Source organism: Numida meleagris, chromosome 3 (assembly GCF_002078875.1).
Source record: "Numida meleagris isolate 19003 breed g44 Domestic line chromosome 3, NumMel1.0, whole genome shotgun sequence".
Taxonomy (NCBI): Eukaryota; Metazoa; Chordata; class Aves; order Galliformes; family Numididae; genus Numida; species Numida meleagris.
This window is the reverse complement of record NC_034411.1, coordinates 39,587,617-39,603,482: the sequence shown is the minus strand read 5'-3', so window position 1 is coordinate 39,603,482 and position 15,866 is coordinate 39,587,617.

Below are 15,866 nucleotides of genomic sequence, written 5' to 3'. Positions count from 1 at the left end.
AAAGTATGTGTGCTTGAATTTTTAGAGGCTTGAGGGGGCATTCCTTTGACATTTGCTTTTTTAAAAAAGTGCCTTAAAATACGACACTTCAAAAGCAGCTGCTTTGTATTCACAGATCGTTTTCCATATGCAGAGTTAATGTCAGATGTACAAATGTGGATGTGTCCAAATGACCATAACTGTTGGTAATAGGCTGGATAATAGTTTGCACAATGCCTTCTCAAGACTGGCAGAGCTCTGTTATTGCTCAGTTGATAAGAAATAATTAAGAACAGAAGGTGAACTTCAACAGTAATGTATGCTCCCGTCCAGTACAGTGTGCCAGGCAATGAATTAGTGTTGGTACCATGAAAGAAGAACATCCAACCATATACAACCCTGGGTTTTGCAGCCTTCCACGCCTATTTCCGTGAGTGCTGTTGGGTATTGATCTGGTCACATACCTTCACTGTATCTCATCTTCCTCATCCACATGGGGATAATTGTCTCTTCAAGTGCCAGCTGGTATAACAAAGCCAAGTGCACCCAAAGTGCAGAAAATCATTGCATGAAGGGGTTGTTCACTGACATAGATAAAATTGCCTGATTAGCTCATGCTGGTGTGCAAGATAGGAAAGCAGAGTGAGAACTCATTATGTTTTTTTGTTATAGCAAAATATTGTTTAAAACAAGCTGAAAGCTCAGATGAGCAATTGCAGGAGCATGTGGTGTCTAGCCTGCCATGCTCTGCTTCTACCCTGCTGGCTCTGCTCTGCCAGAGGGCAGCAGCTCTGTCCCCATTCCATTCCCTGCTCCCACCAGCAGGCACCTTCCAGTCCCACACCTGCCTCAGGGACAGCTCAGCGCTGGGCCGTGACAGTTCCTCCTCCTAGGGAAAATGCAGCCTCTGAGAGGAAAACCATCTGCTCTGAGAAACACCCTGCAGCAAAGCCAGGCAAGCGTGAGGTCTCCCGGGGACTGGGAGCACTATTGCAGTACACAGTCATCACGAGAGGCAATTAAGAAATCCGCTCACAAGAGAAGCAAGGGTAAACATGCTGTTGTGTGCTAGGTATTTTGAATTTAGAAGATAAATAAACAGGCAGGCTGTGAGCGGTATGGAAAGAGTTGCACATTTGTGCCTGATCATGGTAGAGGTCTGGTTCATCAGGGTTGATTAGCAGAGGAAGGTGGTCACTGGGAGGTGCCAGGCAGAATGTGCCAGGCCATGTTCTCCTTGCCCATGTCTCCATCACATGTAGGACAAGATGGGGTCTGGGGGCACAGCCTCAGTGACCTGGCAGCAGCCAGCGGGGAAGAGCATAGACCTTCCCACCCAGCCCAAGGCACTCCCAGTCTTGACTGGCCTGGGATTCACATTTTTGGCCATCAACATTTTTGGTCACCAATGCTGTTGGCAATCAGTAATGGTTTTGGTGCATTTCAGGCAAAAGCTGGCATGTAATTAGACATCTGTGCTAACACAGGTGTAGTGGATTGATCAAATATCAATATCAAAATTAACTATCAAATATAATTAGCACAGTAAAATCTTCCAGTCACTAACTGAACAGCAGCAACCCGAGGCATTTCCAGAAATTAGTGTGAAAGAAAGAAGATGAAGGTAAGAAAAAAGAAAACATCATTATTCATGATATGATATTCTGACATTGTGGTAATCAGAAGAGGAATACAACTACATTATCCAATCACAGATATTAACACTCAAACACACTTTAAAGAAGATAAAAAAACAAATAAAGATGTAGTCACCCAGAGCAATTTTGGCACATGTCTTCATTGCATTAAAGCTCAGAGAATTTGATGGAGTATTTTTGTGGCAGTGCTTGTGAGGAATGTGTCACAGAACTGGAGCGAGGGTTTTTCCATTCAGTTCTCTGCCACTCTGGTGGTGAGCACCAGAAGACTTCATTTTTTCCTAAATGTGTTTTTGGTTTGCTTGTTCTGTTGAAGACAGCTCTGTGGGAGCAGTGCACTTTTCCAGGTGGTTTTTAGGAGGTTGCTTTTCTCCCACTGGCTGGGCAGTCAGTGGTCCCTTAGGACACAGGACTTGTCACAGTGTAAGAAGAGGCAGGGTCTTTTTCACCCAGATCCTGTGTCCAGCAGTCCCCTCCACAGATGGCTTGGGAGGGATATAGCAATAATCCCATGGAGGATCCTGCTCATTTCCTCTTAAACTCTCTTAGAAAATAGCCATGGAAGGAGGCTTTCCAACTTCTTCAGAATTCCGTTTCTTTATAATATTTACTTTCACCTTTTGGCAAAGAGTTTTGCAGGCTATGAGCCCATTCTGGGGGGAAAGTGTTTTAGTTTTTGCTTTCTACTAGTCGGTTCATCACTCACGTGGGACCAGATGCTGAACTAGGGAGAAGGCAGTTTAAAGCTTTCCTTTAAAACGCAGCTTTTTCAGGTCTTGTCAGCAGCTCTAGGCATCACCAGAGCATATTGAAAAGCAATTGTGACATCTGCGTTCAGCGATTTCAGTCTGGATCTTGCCACAAAGAACTTAAACTGCAAGAGCATTAAAAGGTTAAAAGGCCAGAGCTGCACAGAGCAAGTTCTCCCCAGAGATGCAATATTAGTTGGTTGCATGGTCCTGGAGATAGAGAGAGGTTACGAAATGACTGCAGATACACTGCTGAGCCATTGTGTGACTTAGCAAGTCACTCTCCCTCTGCAGTCCCAGCTGCGCAAGGAAGATACTGAATGTCAAGGAAGACCATCACTTCACATATCTGAACATCTTCACCTTAACTGAACAACCTGATGGGCTTCCCTTGCAAATGGGCACATGGTTGGAACTAGATGATCTTTCAGGTCCCTTCCAACCCAAGCCAGTCTATGATTCTGTGGTGAGGACAGCACTAGCATATGGAGCCAGGAACCAATAGCTAAACACTGCGGGCCAAAATCTCATCCCAGCTCTGTGGAAAAACGCAGCATCCATTCACATCGCCAGATGCTATAGGGATACGTCAGAATTTGGCCCTGAATAGCCATGCAGAAAATGGGAAGCAGGAGGTGCAGCACCAGCAGGGTGGTGGGAGGGAGCTCCACCCCCAGCGCCTTCCTTCCTTGCACGCCCACTGTACTTCCCTCCATCCCCAGCACAACCCTTTGGGTGCACGCCAGAACTACATTCACTGCCCACCAGCCTTGTCTTCATTACTGACACATGCTGCATGGAGTTGGGTGCTTCCCTCGGAGTCCCCTGCTCTCTGTCCCATCTGACCTGGAGGGGAAACAAAGTGCTGCCCAGTATTGGGAAGGTAATGGGAAACTTCATGACTGAAGTCCCACAAAGTTATTGTACATTCTTTTCTTTTTTCCTGTCCTACTGCCACCGCTGAGCAGTTTAAATGTTCTTTAAAATGGATTTAGTACACTAGGCTATGATCTTAATGTATAACATTTAACAAAACTATTTCAATTAAAGTTCTGTTGCTATAGTTCTGAACAGAAGTGTTCCTCTACACTGTATGAAATGAAAGCTAGCTCTTTTCTCTGGCATACAGGAACTAGAAAATGAAATATTCAATAAACAGGAAACAAAAAAACTTTACTGTCCAAGCTAAAAAAAAAACACCCAACACCCATAAAATAAAAGAAAGGAACATCCTCCAACAGAGGAAAAGAGACTTGATTTTAATATCTTGTTGACTTTAAGAGTATAATTTGTAACAAGGGTAAATAATTTACTTCAATATATGAGTTTAGGTCATAAGGTTTCTATCTATACAACTGACCACAGTTTGATCCGTACTGTGTTCCTCTAGGTTATATATAACTGCACTCCAACAAACAGAAAACAAACTAAGAAACCTGGCATGGACTTGGAGATTTTCTTCTCAGAGAATAAAACTTCTCTTCCACCTGTGGAGCCTCATTTCATGCCATGCATGCTAAAATCATCACTTGCTTACTAACCGGTATAGTTGGGAAATAAAGAGCACAGGGTAATATCAATATATCAACTGTCAGTGGCAAACAGCAAGAAAAGCCCTGCATGAGAAGCAGCAAAGACTGCAGCACTACTTCTTTTCCCAGATATAATTTTCTCCACATGCTGTTTACCCACTGATTTTTCCAAACCACATCTTGGCTAGAAGATAGGTGATGACACATCATGGGAGAAGCAGAAGAATTTAACAGCTTGTCTTGGCTGTACCGAGTATGCTTTGTACCATTAGCAAGCTGTGGTCAGTCCAGGAGGCCTTTCCTCCCTGGCAGAGCCTGAAGAGATGCACCAGGGCTATAGATAATAGAGAGCTAAGGGCTGTGTCCAGCAGGCTGACAGTCACAGGGAGAAAATGAGGCACGGGCTTGCTTTATAAGGACAGATATGCAAGTGTACCTTACTCTGGTTGAATGGCAAGGGACAGGGAGATGTTCTTGTTGACCAGTATGTGTCATGTATCTTCCTTTACTTTCTGATTTGGAGCTGGCCCGAAGGACCGAGGGTATCCTCATATTTCTCCAGTTTTCAGCATCATTCACAAACTTCATCAGCAAATTTCCTGTCCTACGGGACACCAGAGTGTCACATACTACGGATAAACTCTGGGAAGTATCTTGCATAGCTGACAAATAACAGCAAGGTTTATATATTGCATTGTGAAAATTGCACAGTTGCACTGGGTATCAACACTTCACAGTTAGTAACACAACTAACCCCTCCCCCCCATGAGATCTGCACAAGTTACAGCTCATGTGGCACAAAATTAATTTTTAATAAATATACATGATGTAAATTATAATAAATAGACACTTATTGCAAGTTGTTTTTACACAAGATGATGCAAAGGGAATGGACCGTACACCTCTGTCTCCATCATCTCCCTTGAATAGAAGAGCTATGTTTCCTTGTTAATATCTTTGCTTCTCCAGGCACTGTTAAAGGAATGCCCGAGATTTTGCCTGTTCAGTGAGCAGTGGGAGTGAGAGGCTAAGAGTTTGTGGGGAGAAATGTGAGAGCTTGTGACAATGTGTCCACAGTGTGCCTGTCTCTGTATATGTTCACAAAGAGCATCCAGAAAGGGCAGCAGAAGCAATAGGACTAAACCTGAGCACATGCTCAACGGCAGCTGAATAAATGCACACGGATTTGCGTCAGCATATTATTTTTGCTGTTGTACCCTGCTGAATTTATTTAACCTGGAAGTCACTGATCATCTGCCCAGATGGGAACAGAACACCAGCATGTGGTGTGATCTGTGTAAAAATCCAAGCTACAATGGCCAAGAGAAAAAGAGGAATTTAGTGAGGTATATTTATGTGCCTGTTTCGAAAGATCAAGCCTACAGAATCACTGAATTACACCAGCATATGTCTCTATAGCTAAAGATGAAAAGATGGTGAAAAAATGCCTGTTGTGCCATGCAGTCCATCTAGTTCATCTCCATGACAATGTATGTCCATTTTCTTCAACTTATTTCCAGATCTCGGCTAGTCTTTTAATGTCTCAAGAAGGGGACATTCCTTTCCCCATTCCTGGGAAAAGTTACTTCACAGACCTCTCTGCCTGACCTTTTTTTTTTTTTTTTTTTTTTAAATTCTGCCAGAATTTTAAACTTTCTAATTTCAGACTTACCACTCTTAACTTCATTTAATGTCTTTTTTTTTTTTTTTTTCAAAATTCTACAGGTATTTATCTCTCTACAAATATATATTTTTAATTAGTCTTTTCAGAGGCACAATTATTTTGTTCTGCCTGTGTTGTATCAGTTTTTGCCATGTTAAGACAGCACAATACTTCCTGACACCCCTACCACCAGTCACTCTGAAATTGGCAAGTTAGCATATGTGACGATCTCTTGGCTGGCTAAAGAGCCTAGAATATCCTAAACTTCATTGAAATTCATCAAGATCTAATATCAGGGAAAACTAAATTAACTGAGCCCTTCTTCAAAGTGCCTGAATGCAACCTTGAGAAAATCCATTCATTGATATGAATGTTCTCAGCTGCACCCCCTTGTTCAGCTGCATGAAATGCACATTTTCCTTCCTCACTCAAAAGCTGTGAGCATGTCAGAGGATGTCCGAAGGAGCGAGCCAGCTCAACGCTGTGTGCTTATGATATCAACGCAGCACAACCTTAACTCCCAGTCTTTGTCTTTCATTTCCCCAGTAGGACTTACCAGTGTGCCAAAATCCAGCTACAGTCAAACATCCTTCAGCTGTGCCACTGCTGTAAAGAATTCATGTAGAAATTTTAGGAGGCTGAAACCTGGTATCATTCCTGCCATCTTCAAGATTGTCTCCTTATCAGGTTGCAATCAACAGTTTGGAGCCGGCATCTCAGTATCTCCTTGCACGTGCTAACATCAAAGAGAAAGTACATGCTCCTGTCTTCAAATAAGAGACATTTTCCATATGTGCACTCTTCACTCTGTCCTGCCTAATGACTATACATTAAGATATTATGCAGGAAAGGTTGCAACATTTTGAAGCATATGCTTGTGCAAGCGAGAAGCATGTCTCACACCTGCTTCTTGGCGCTGGGACATTATTCCTCATAATGCTGTTACAGCCTCGCTTGCTTGCAGTGCGGCATGTTTCGAATGGCAAGCTGGGGCAGCAAAGTGGGCCCTTCCCTGCTTGGGATGCCAAGCAGTGCGAAAGCCATTTACAGTTGGAATTATTTCTGCGGTCTTGTGTGGGTGGGGAAGCGGCACGTCACAAAAGACCCCCTGCAAAACAATGCTGCCAGATCGCTTCCAAATGAGGCTCCAGTTTATTTGCTTGGAAAAACACGTGCTTGAAATTCAGAGAGCTGGTCTGAGAGAAATAGATATGGTTTTCCGTTAAATAACATGGGCAGTAGTGGAGCAGGATTACATCTGTCACAGATAAAAATGCTCTATTTATGCCTTATTGTAATCCATTCACTGGTTTATGGTCCTCATGTCCTTCAGGGAGTGTCAGAAACCCACACAGTGTTCCCAAGTGCTACGTTTTGCATTTGGATCTTTGATGCTGTTGACAGATGTGTACAATCGCACACAGCAGTCAGACAACTCCCTCTTGACTCCGCGTCAGAAGAAGAGCGAGAGGGCAAATTATTTCAGCTGAGGTCAGCACTGACTGAAGCTCAAAATACTCCCTCCAGATCCACCTGTTTCAGGCAGAAGCATGCGGATAAGCAGTGCTCTTTTGTGAATTCCCCACTTCCCTATTTCACATCCTGTTCTGGGGCTCTGCCATCACAGATGTAGATAGCATACATTTACTCAGTTAAACAAAAAAGGCTGCAGTCAGCCTGATAAAGCAAAAAATGCCCTCACGTTGCAAGCATGTCATAATGGGTTGGTAAACACATATTCCCCATTTTATGTAGAAGCACTGAATATATAAATACAGGCACGTTCCTGGATGCTTCAGGTAAAACATTATCAATTTACTGAGAATAGTCCATTAAAAAAAAAAAACTGATAAGTTCACTGATGTTAAATTAAACAGGTTTCTGAGAGATTACCCTTTAAACAAGAGTTTCCAGTTTCTCTTATAGTTTAAATGCTAGGAGCATCAGCTTCCTCCTTCACTGTCTTTCCATACCAAAAAAGTCTCCTTTCATCCCTATAATGGGCAATTCCTAATAAAGCTGAATGGTTCCGCTGAAATGTAGTGATTCACTGGCACTCGTTTGTTGTTGCACGGTGGTTTGGGATCCACCTGTTCTCCAGGGCAGGGACTTGTCTTTTGACCGCATTACATGTCACCTTGAACCAGAGGGCTCCTGACCCTGCTAAAGGCGTTGGGGAGCATCCAGAAGCAGAATCCTGCTCTTGTCAGTCCTGATAATTGATAGTAACGTGTACTAGTGGGTGTCTTCCAAGCCCCTTGCAGCTGCTTCTCATATAAAGTTACCTGGGATTTAAGGACAGGTTCTCAGAGGGCCTTGGGAAGTAAGGCCTGGGCCTCCTCTTGAAACTGTCATCATTCTTGAAATATCCCTTATCAGCGTAAATCTGTTCTCCTCTATATCCACTTAAGTTAAAGTTTATACTCTAAAGAACTGAGAGATTTTCTCTGAAGTACCACAAAGCATCTTATATATAGCTGGAGGCCAAACTGAAGGGAGGTACCACCATATTAACCTCAGGCAGCTGTGATATTTTTCTTGGCCGCATCCTCAGAAAATAATGGTATTAGCAGCTCTGACTAAAATATAGAGAGCTGCAGCTCCCTCACAGCAGGTAAACAATCTGTGCAATTGGACACAAACGCTGATAACAAGGCCTCCTTCCAATTAGGACGCAGCAAAACAAACTGCATCAGCAAAAATTCCTGTGAGGCTATTCCTTAAGGCTTCTTTGTGCTCTTTAAAAAACACAAACATTCTCACTGTGCAATACCCCCAAATTCATCAGCTGCTGGCAGGAATACTTAAGCACAGCTTCTTTGTGAAGCTGCACAGAAAAGATTGCCTGGTGCTGCTGCAGCCAAACCTCAGGGTCACAGCCAGTGGGACTCATTTACACAAGAGTGGCAAAGACTGACATGCACTGCCAGAGAGCTGCAGCCTCTTTTTGCAAGAACGGCTTGCTAAGGTGGGATGAAACCTCAGTGTAGACATTTTAATCTTCAGAAAGCTGCTTGAGTGGAATGTACTTGAAAAGCAGATGTGTTTTGAGAGCAGTCACAACAGCTAACAAATGCAGGTGATGTGTGGGTCTGAGACTGCACCATCAGAAACATCCAATCTTTGATCCCTCTCCATCTGAACATGGATGGCTGTTTTGCGATGCTGCAGAAAGACAGGAGTACTCCTAGAGACAGATAGAGCATGAGTTTTGCAGATTGTTTCTCGCTAATGCCTACACAGTCTACCAGAAATTATACAAGCACACAGTTACATTAATCTGACTGTCTCAGCAGTTTTTTTCTTGACCCACACATGACCGTCCCTGGTGATGGTGTATCCTGTGGTCCTTGGTCTCCATCTTCTTCCAGGTCTGATTCACAGGCACTGGCAGCATGTCTGCTCAGCGCACAAGTAAAGCAATTGGATTTCAACATCGCAGTGCAGTAGTGAAGAAAGATTGAATGGAACCAAGGAGGTACTGAGACCAGAAGTTGCTGGACTTGTGATGAAACAGTCTGACTCTATTTGAGGCCTTTTCCTGACCTCTAGAAGGTCATCTGCAAATGACATTAATCACTCTTGGAAAGAATTGCCAACGAGAAATTTCTTGAGGTAAGATGTGGTTCAGGAGGTAAAACATATCATCAAAACAAATATGAAAAAAGCACAACAGAGAAGAGTTTATAAGATGGCAGATGTCAGCATTGGTAACACTGGCAAACATCCTTTTCGTTACAATGTGCAGGTATGGCCATGTTTTTCCTGTTGTCTCAAGGTGTGTTCCCACTGCTTGCCTCAATGCAAAGGGCATTCCAAGTGGAACAAGAGCTCTCTGTGGGGCCAGTGGCACTTGGAGGGCCTGTGGTGGGAGCAGGTGGATGGGCCACTTCATTGCGATGTGGTGAGATGATCTCCCAGTCTCTTGGGGCAGTCAACCCAGAGGCTTCCAGGTTGGAGATTTAGTGGATGGGCTACAAAGATGCAGTTCTCCTAGCAAAGAGTAGCAGCACTGCCTCTGGGAGACTGGAGATCAGAGGCAGAGAATGGAGTTTGCCAAAAGCAGTTTTTAACAGCCAATTTGGCTGTGATCTTGACAGCCAGCTCTATCAAACCAGGCTGAATCATCTCCAGCACAGCTCTTTCTAGGCAAGAGACATAAGATTTATAACAATATCTTGGAACAGTTTTGTAAGTGCTTTGTAAATGGCTCCTTTGATTTGCTCATAACTTTCTTCAGTGGAGATACTGAGCATCATTCAAGTTATGTAGCTGTCAGTGAATGGGATAAATATGAGCTCACTCCTTTCTGGTAGCAAAGGGCTTTGCAGTAGCTCACAGTATGAATGATCCTTTCAATTACAGTAACGATTCATGATTATGCTGAAAGTTGAGAGCTCAGCATGCCTGTGTCTGTCTATGCCAACACCCTGCGTGGGATGTCTGGACAGTAGCCCAGGTGGGGGAAGGAAAGTTATGCATGGTCTGGCTAAGAGGCCCAGAGGACTCCCAGAATTTAGTTGCAAATTAGTGGCAAAGTTAGGTAGTTCAGGATGAACGCTTGTGTTTAGTCAGGTCTGGTTATGAGACTTAGATACCTCTGCCACATTTGAAAGACCCTGTCACAACATCAGAGGACTGGATTGAGTGGAAACAGTTCTGTATCAGTAAGATCTGCCCTTCTGCAAACCGTATAGCCATGTTTTCCTGTCACAGTAATTAGCAGGGTCATGGCCTTTAATGGTAAAGCAGCAAGAGGAAAAAAGTTCATGTGTATTTTCTGAAGGGAGTCTGCCCTCCTGGAGAAAGAACTGACTTTGGGCGCAGAGCCCTTAACAGTCCAAGGCCTTTCAGAGATAGGATTACAGATCCTTTTTAAATACGAGGTTTATCTCTATAATCACCTGAGAATCCTTCCTGTGCTTATTCTGGACCTTCAGTGGCTGAAGTTTGAGTTTTCCCAGATCTGGACAGAGGGGAGATAGTTGAAACTTATCTCCAGAGTGCAAAACTAACACACAGGCTCTCAAAGGCGTTACACATCCAGTAAGAATTATTTAAATGTTCTTTCTCCTGAGGAGTTCCTAAAGCTACTGAAAAGATAACGTGAAAACAGCAAAAGAAGTAGATGGTGGAAAGCTGAGAAGAAATGTTTTGTTAAAGAGAAGATGGAAGGCAGTCAGAAACATGTCTGAGCTGTGAGGTTTGACCTGCTAGTGCCTTTGCAGATTTTAAGAAAGGAGGCTGTTGTAGAAAGTGAAATATTAGAGACATTTCTAAGGACACAAACAAAGTCAAGGACAAAATTAAGGAAAAAAACACAAACAAACAGGTTGTTCGATCTTCACCAAAATGTCAGGAAACAAGAACAACACCTGGATGGAAGGGTCTGGGACACCAACATCACATGGAAGGAAATGGAAACCAAAGGGCGCGTGTCCATAGCATGCAGCAAGAAATGTTAGCCTGCTGCAAGAAAGGAAAGAATCAAATTCTGTGAAAAGCTTTACTGAATAGGATAAAACAGACGCACCATCAGGAGCTAATAACAACAGATTGTTACAAACACACTTCATTCTGTTGAGGATCTCTGCAATTTTCTTTGATTAAAAAAAGATCTATTCAGTGGAGCAGTCCAAGATATTACCATTGAAAAATACTCAGTTGTAAAAATGTTGTTTCAGCTAAAGCACGTAGATGTGTGTGCATGTGTGCCTGTGCGTATTTTGGAATGACATGGATGAAATTCTCCAGGAAACAAATAGTAGGTTTTGAACTGATCTACTTTTCAGCACTAACGCTCATTTTACATGCTTCTATTGCTTTTCAAGGATTCTCCTCATACAAACAGATTAGTTGTGACAGTTCTACGCCTTTAAAGAGCTGCTCTCAGGAGTATGCTATGAGGATTGCTTTGTCCCACTGCAGACTTTTATGATTCCTTTTTGTTTAGAAGCATATCAGAGTTAAAAACTGTTTCACTTTCCATAATCTCTATACCTGGAAACATCCAGAGAGACATTTGTTATGAGAGAAAAGAGAAAGAACCTTGTGTATTGCCCTTGGAAATTTCCACTGGTACTGCAGCTATTTCTAATTGCACACACTGCAGCCATGAAGTGGAAATGTGAGTCCTTTCCTTTTCACCATAATAATGGCAAGTGGATGACACGACTGAAATACATCAGTGAGAGTGTTGCTATAACTGTGATGGCACAAGGAGAAGGGGAAGACAAGCTGTTTGTTTGGCGCTGCTTTCATAAATAAGTGCCTCTGTTTTAGGCCCATGTCTTCCCTCAAGCATTCTGATCAGAGCTGCTCTGCTGCAGAGTGGGGCCATTTTGGAGAGGCGGGAGCTGAGTACCTCTTGGTAATGCTCAGACTTTCCCCCACAGGCTGTCTTTTATTAGACTGAAGGAGCATGGCTGGAAAAGATTAGACAAGGTTTCTAGAACATAGCACCTTTGCTAGATCTGAAGCACAGCAGCTGACTTCAGAGCAAAAAGCAAATCAGAAACAGTTGTTCAAAATTTGGTCCCTTGGTGTACATTACTCTTTTATCATAACAATACTTTCAGTCACTTTTCTTAGATGAAGTAGGATGCTGAAGCCTGAAATATTTGCCTGGAAGTGTCTATTCAAGTGAGAAAGGAAAGGAGCAACAAACAAACCAAATTCACTGCTCTGGGAAGTGGGCAAAGCTTAATAATTTGAGCCAACAGTAAGCTCAACACTGGGAAGGAGAGAGCAGAAAACAAAGTGTCTGAGTACTCCAGCAAGGATTATACACGCCTTACTCTATTTAGAAATGTTTTAAAGTGGACCAGCGGCAAGATGCTCCAGTGTCTGCTACTCTCAGGCTGTTTCCTTGGGATGCTTCCCTCCATCAACAAGAGGGCCAGAGTGGCTTAGCATCCCACTGCTCTGCTTCCAGAAAGCAATTCCCACACCCTCTCAGCCATCTCCCTCTTTCTTAGAGGGTTTCTGGCCCTTCAGTTTTCCCCACACTTTCCCAATTAAAATGTTCCGGCCCTGAATGCAGGAAGCCATACGCAGCTGCTCACTCAACTTTTCCAGCCTGCTGCCGTGACAGCTGGAGCTGCTAGCCAAAACCTTGGAAGCAGATTTTTAATTCAGATTTTTGGCCAAGCTGTGACCTATTTTAAACTTTTCAAAATACTCTGCATCTCATACAGCTCTCAGTTGTCTCAAACTAAACGAGAAGCCGCACAGGGGAGCTTCCCAGCAGCAGTCCTGGGCAAAACCATAGGAAGAGGGCATCAGAATGCTGCCCACTGCTTTACTGATTGCACAGAGAGAGAGCAGCATCCAGTTTTGTTTCAGGCTCTCAGCAGAACCAGATCTTCCGCTGTTGGTTTTTTTTATTTTTGTTTTTTTTTTGTTTTTGTCATTTTAATGAGAATTTAATGTGTCTTTTTCTTCTTTCCAGATGTGTTAACAGATACACAGATCTGCAGCTTTGTAGCCAGATCCCTGAGCAAATGTACAGAGAAGATAAGGGTGCTAAGTGCTTTCCCATGTCCTGTCTGGATGATGCCAAAGCCTGTCCCAGCCCCCAGGGTGCCCGTGCCACCTTCCTTGCAGGACCTGCTGGCTGAGCTGGAGAGGAAAAGCCAGCTAAGCCCTGGCAAAGGGACAGCCTCCATTTTCCAGAGGTCTGCGAGCACTCTTGTTGTAGAGTACCACAGCAACATTATCAATCCCTGGTATTTCACATGAAGGAAGTGCTTTCCTGGACAGCTGAGTGGCACTCCTCAGCTGCTGAGGTCTGTGCTCTTCCAGCACTGATGGAGACATCTCACATGAGCGTTGCCACCCTCCCCCTGTGTCAAAGCATCTTTGCTTTTAAAGGAACACCCCTGCAGTACCACAGTGTGATGGAGACTTCAGTAGCGTGCAGGAGCACAGTCACTTGCAGGGGGAAAAGCACTTTTCCTTGTCTTTCACACAGGGCAATCAGAGTTGTCAAATATTATCTCTGTTGCTGGTGAGAAGGCCACAGTTTAAGTCAGAGACCATAGCAAGGTCGCCTGAACATCAGCTGTGCTCCTCTTCTTACCAGTGTGAGCTCTGGGGTTGAGACTTGCCTCTGCTCAAATGAGTTCCTGACACTTAACTGCTCCATGCCTTTGTTCTATCTCTGCAAATGGAAATCCTGTGATGATAGCTGTGTTGGAGGCCTGAGACAGATATGGAGCATCTCTCCTTTGCTGTAGGTGGCACTACTAATTGAGCTCGCTTAGGCAGCACATACACTGGCTTTTTTTTTTTTTTTGGACAGTCTACAGCTGGGCTGAGACCTTTGGTGCCAGGAAGATTAAAATTTATGCATCATTGTTCATTTTCAGCTGCTATTCCTTTCCTTTGCTGTTAAAAATGGAGCATAGTTTCATAGTTCAAATATACAAGGTGCCGGGTGACTAATACATAGCGCTGGTCTTGGGACTGGGCTATTCTCTGCCATAAGACTTGGCTGCAGAGGCTGAAGCATTGCTCTGTGACATTATTTTCTCTGCATACATAAACTCAATGAAGACCATGAATGAATTGACTGCAGCAGTTTTATAAATCCCTCCTTGCACCTAACACATCCTAAGATTGTGTCCTTTTGAGTTGGACTTACACTACCATCAAGACAGAATGGTAAGAATTATGTCATCTGTCACTACAGGGAAAATGACAGTGACCAATTGTAGCAATTGGAGAGATCAACACGATGGAAAAGGCATTACAAAAGAGGTGGAAGGACCAGCACGATAGCAGGATGCTACAAAGGGAGGGAAGCAGATCACTCATCCATAACCAGAAGACTCTGGGTTTGTAAGGAAAAGCTTCACCAAGAAGGGATCTCCAGAAAGAGATCCTTCCTCAGTGGCAGTCAGCCCTTAAATGAGGCCTAAGAGGGGTGCGGCCAGGCTCCCCCGTTCTGGTCACACAGGTGAATTGCCTTCACCTGTGCTCCTAGGGCTGACTGGGTCTTTCCTCCAGGTGCTCAATCAGTGGTTCAGGCCATGACTCAGCAGTTCCCATACACCTCTTTATGTCCATTGGAATGAGATAGGCTAGTTATAAGGTATCTACTGTGATTCAGCATTTGCTAAACCGTTAATATATTTCTTTTTAGCCAGTAGTGCTTGTTGTAAGTGAAAGTCTAATTGGAGCAAGAGATCTTTGGGCCCATCAGTGTGCAATACAGTTAATTCCACTAGTGCTCTGATTTCTTTTTTCTTAAACATTTTTATTTTACATAGTGTGCTGTTTCATGTGTAAAAAATTCCAGGGAAGCAAGTAAGACAATATTGCTGCACAGCATCCTGGAAAGTTCTGCAGAGCTGAGCAAGTAAGGAAGAAGTCTCGTGATTCCCTGACCTAGCAACAACTCCAATAAAGAAGATGTGTAATAAAAGCTTTTGAAAGGAGGCAAAGCTTGTGCGCTACAGACAGCCTTAGTGAGGATATGAGTTTAACATGAATTTTCATGTAGCTTCTCCTCACTGCCTCATGATGAGGGGTAGGATTTTTGTTCACTGACAGCCACCTGCTTGCTCTACTCCTGAGGTATAACCCACAGCCTCCTGTGAAGCTGCTTCTGGTCAGTTTAGAGATTTTGCTCATGTAAAAATGATGGGGACTGAGGGCAGGTGTCTGGTGAAAGGCCAGAGGGTGTGTGAAATGGACCAGAAACTAGAAGCTCCAGGGGCTCCCCCCAGGACTAGAAGTCTGGGGAAGGACGTAGAAAGGAAATATTGCAGGTCTGGAAGTCAGGGGTGAAGTCATCAAGGGATGTACAACACAAATAGACAGCTAGCAATAAATGCATAAGACCAAACTCTGTGATATTATTTTTTCAAATAATTTTCAATGAAAATAAATGTAGCATCCTAGTGACAGCTATAACCAGGGAGAAAATCATTTCACAAACAAACATAACCGGAGATCAAATTTTCAGGCTAGGAGAAGTGAGGACCGCAGTCCCTTCCAACCTTGAGATAACCTTGGGGTAAGGTCCAGACTGGGAAGGAAACAGCAGAAGTCAATGTGACTTGGCAGTGGCCATTGCCAAGGGAGTGAGATATGTCAGACTCATTTCTAAAAATCCTGTCTCTGTCTGTCTCAATTATCAAGGACTGGAGTGCAGGCGGCACAGGATGGGGCATGGGCACACAGTAGTATCCCAAATCTGTTCTTTGGCCTTGCCAAGGTCCATCCCTGCAAGTAAGGACGACTTGTCCCTTCTCTCCTCCAAGGCAGAAATCTCTTCATA